Here is a 3,848-nt window from a genome sequence, read left to right on the forward strand (position 1 = left end):
GAAACAAGTCACCCTGTAGAGAGATCAGCTAGAAACAAGTCACCTTGTAGAGAGTTCAGCTAGAAGAAGTCACATTGTAAAGAGTTCAGCTACAAAGAAACCACCATTTAGAGAGTTCAGCTGCAAACAAATCACCCAGTAGAAAGTTCAGCTATGAACAGATCACCCTGTTGAGAGTTCAGTTAGAAACAAGGAATCCTGTAGAGAGATCACCTAGAAGTATCGCCTTGTAGAGTTCAGCTACAAACAAATCACCTGTAGAGAGTTCAGCTACAAACAAATCACCCTGTAGAGAGATCAGCTAGAAGAAGTTACCTTGTAGGGATTTCAGCTACAAACAAATCACCCTGTAGAGAGTTCAGCTACAAAGAAACTATTCTGTAAAGAGCTCAGCTGCAAACAAATCACTTGTACAGAATTCAGCTACAAACAAATCGCCCTGTAGAGAGATCAGCTAGAAGAAATTACCTTGTAGATAGTTCAGCTACAAACAAATCACCCTGTAGAAAGATCAGTTAGAAGAAGTTACCTTGGAGAAAGTTCAACTACAAAGAAACCATTTTGTAAAGAGCTCAGCTGCAAACAAATCACTTGTACAGAATTCAACTACGAACAAATCACCCTGTAGAGAGATCAGCTATAAGAAGTTACCTTGTAGATAGTTCAGCTACAAACAAATCTCCCTGTAGAGAGATCAGCTAGAAGAAATTACCTTGTAGAGAGTTCAGCTACAAAGAAACCACCATGTAGAGAGTTCAGCTGCAAAGAAATCACCCTGTAGAAAATTCTGCCAGAAACAAATTGCCCTGTAGAAAGATCAGTTAGAAGAAGTTACCTTTTAGAGAGTTCAGCTACAAAGAAACCATTCTGTAAAGAGCTCAGCTGCAAACAAATCACCTATACAGAATTCAGCTACAAACACATCACCCTGTAGAGAGATCAGCTAGAAGAAGTTACCTTGTAGATCATTCAGCTACAACCAATTCACAGAGCAATTAGAAGAAGTCACCTTGTAGAGTGTTCAGTTACAAAGAAACCACCATGGAGATTTCTGTAATCAATATAATATGTGACCGGATTTGCGAAAAGGGGTCTTCCACACACATCCAATTCCGTAAATGTTGGAGACCATAACTCAGTGTTCAAGTAACATATTAACCTGAACATTTCACCATGTATTCAGCTATAGTGGTGCTCACCACTGCCCAAATATCAAGGCAATAGCTCTTTCCAATCTGAAGTTATCAATTGTCAAAGTTGGCAAATTGGACCCCTTTTCGCAAATCCGGTCACATATGTATTATACAGTATATATAATTTGTACATTTACTGATAAAATATTTAAAGTACATCTACTTCATCTTTTCTTCTTCCTGTAGTAAAGAAAAAAACATAGGTTAAAAAAGTCCCAAAGCTGGCCATAGGCCGGCTTTGGGGTATACAAATACAAAAAGAAATGAAATCTAATCCAAAACAGCCAAGCTGTAAAAAAAGTGTGCGGCCCTCAGAAAGGCTATGGTGAAAAAAGATGTGAAATCCAAGGTGGCGGCCAAGAAATGGTTGTGATGGTAGGTTAGTGGTAAAAATTTTAATAACGACAATTCAGGTGAATTTTTGTGAAGCGGCACAAAAATTCACCTGAATTGTCATTATTAAAATTTTTACCACTAACCTACCATCACAGCCATTTCTTGGCCGCCACCTTGGATTTCACATCTTTTTTCACCATAGCCTTTCTGAGGGCCGCACACTTTTTTTACAGCTTGGCTGTTTTGGATTAGATAATTATTTACAAAACAGTTATAATAACTTATTATAGCAAACAAGTACACAAATTTTTTTTTGGAATTTTCAACTACAGTAGGGAGCATAGCACATTGATAAAAGTACTGAAACAAGTTGGAGTAGTGCATAATATTAATTAAATCACACTAAAACAATAAGAAGTGTTATATCCCTATTGTGCATTTGTTGTTATGTTATCTTGAGCACAGTAGGGATATAACACTTCTTATTGTTTTACTGTGATTTAATATCATGCACTACTCCAGCTTGTTTCAGTACATTTTATCAATGTGCTATGGTCTCTACTCTAGTCGAAAATTCCAAATTTTTTGTATACTTGTGAGGAATTAACTCAGTACAAAAATGCTAAGCTTTGGAGTTGCAAAGATGTTAGTATGTAGTACATAAATTTAAAAATTGTTACTTTAACAAAACAATTGATAATTAATAACTACAGGAGGGTGCTTGTTCTGGCAATAAAGAGAAAGTAACCCATGCCTATGATCCACAGCATTTACAGAATCCATATAGAATGAGTGAGATTTGGTTATAAATGGATTAAGGCCTGCAGCAAAATTAATATGCCAGCATAATGAAAAGCATAATAGGCTGGAGTGTTATGTCAGCATAATGCTATGTAGCATATTAAGTGGATATTTCAACCTATGGAGCTTAATTCCTTGAAAATAGATCAATAGAGCAGTCAGTGGAAATGTGAACTGCAATAGAACACTCAAATACATTGTACATACGTAGCTCCTTAGATCAATACTCTCTAATAGAACAGTCACTGTGTAGTGAATTACTCTAAAAGAGCATTCACTGATTAAAATGTTACAAGATTATTGTTAAGAAATGTTGTTAACCTAGCAACATATTAATACAAGTAAAATGGGTACAATGAAAAGCATAATAGGTGAAAATTCCTGAAAGCATTTACGGCAAAGTTTTGAGCATATGTGGACTATAAACATACGTAACTGGATGACTGAACAATACACACACTACTGCTATATGTACATTATCTAAACCAAAACAGCCAAGCTGTAAAAAAAGAGTGCGGCCCCCAAAAAGGCCAGGGTGAAAAAAAGATGTGAAATCCAAGGTGGCAGCCAAGAAATGGCTGTGATGGTAGGTTAATGGCAAAATTTTTAATTACGACAATTCAGGTGAATTTGCGTTACCTCTTCCACTAAGATTCGGCACCAAATTCACCTGAATTGTCATAATTAAAGTTTTTGCTATTAACCTACCATCACAACCATTTCTTGGCCGCCACCTTGGATTTCACATCTTTTTTTCACCCTGGCCTTTTTGGGGGCTGCACTCTTTTTACAGCTTGGCTGTTTTGGTTTAGATATCACTTCTTTTTGTATTGCAAGCCACAAAGCCAGGCCATAAACTGGCTTTGGTGCTTTCTTTTAACTTGTTGTTTTTCCTTTACTGCAGGAATTGTGGAACAAAAGAAGTAATTCTTTGTATAGCTTTTTGTCTGATTCAATATTTGTATATTTAACACTGAATAAGGTGACTTTTTACATAACTGAACTGTAGCTGAAATTCTCATTGTTTGTAGCTGAACTCTTTTCAGGGTGACTTGTTTCAAGCTGCACTCTCTACATGGTAATTTGTTTCTAGAGCATACTTCTACAGGATGATTTGTTTGTAGCTGATTCTCTATATGGTTGCTAACTTGTTTCTAGCTGATCTCTCTACAGGGTGACTTGTTTCTAGCTGAATTCTCTACTGGGTGATTTGCTCCTCCTAACTGATCTCTCTACATGGTTATTTGTTTCCAGCACTTATACTGGGTGAAGTTGATCACTTGTATTTAGCTGATGTCTCTACAGGGTAACTTGTTTCTAGCTGAACTCTCTACAGGGTGATCTTGTTCATGGCTGAACTCTCTACAGAGTGATTTGTTTACAGTTGAACTCTCTACAGGGTGCAGCTGAAATCTCTACATGATGGTTTCTTCTAGCTGACCTCTCTACAGGGTGACTTTTTTCTAGCCGATCTCTCTACTGGGTGACATGTTTATTGCTGAACTCTCTACAAGGTGA

This window comes from Dysidea avara, chromosome 9 (assembly GCF_963678975.1).
Source record: "Dysidea avara chromosome 9, odDysAvar1.4, whole genome shotgun sequence".
NCBI lineage: Eukaryota > Metazoa > Porifera > Demospongiae > Dictyoceratida > Dysideidae > Dysidea > Dysidea avara.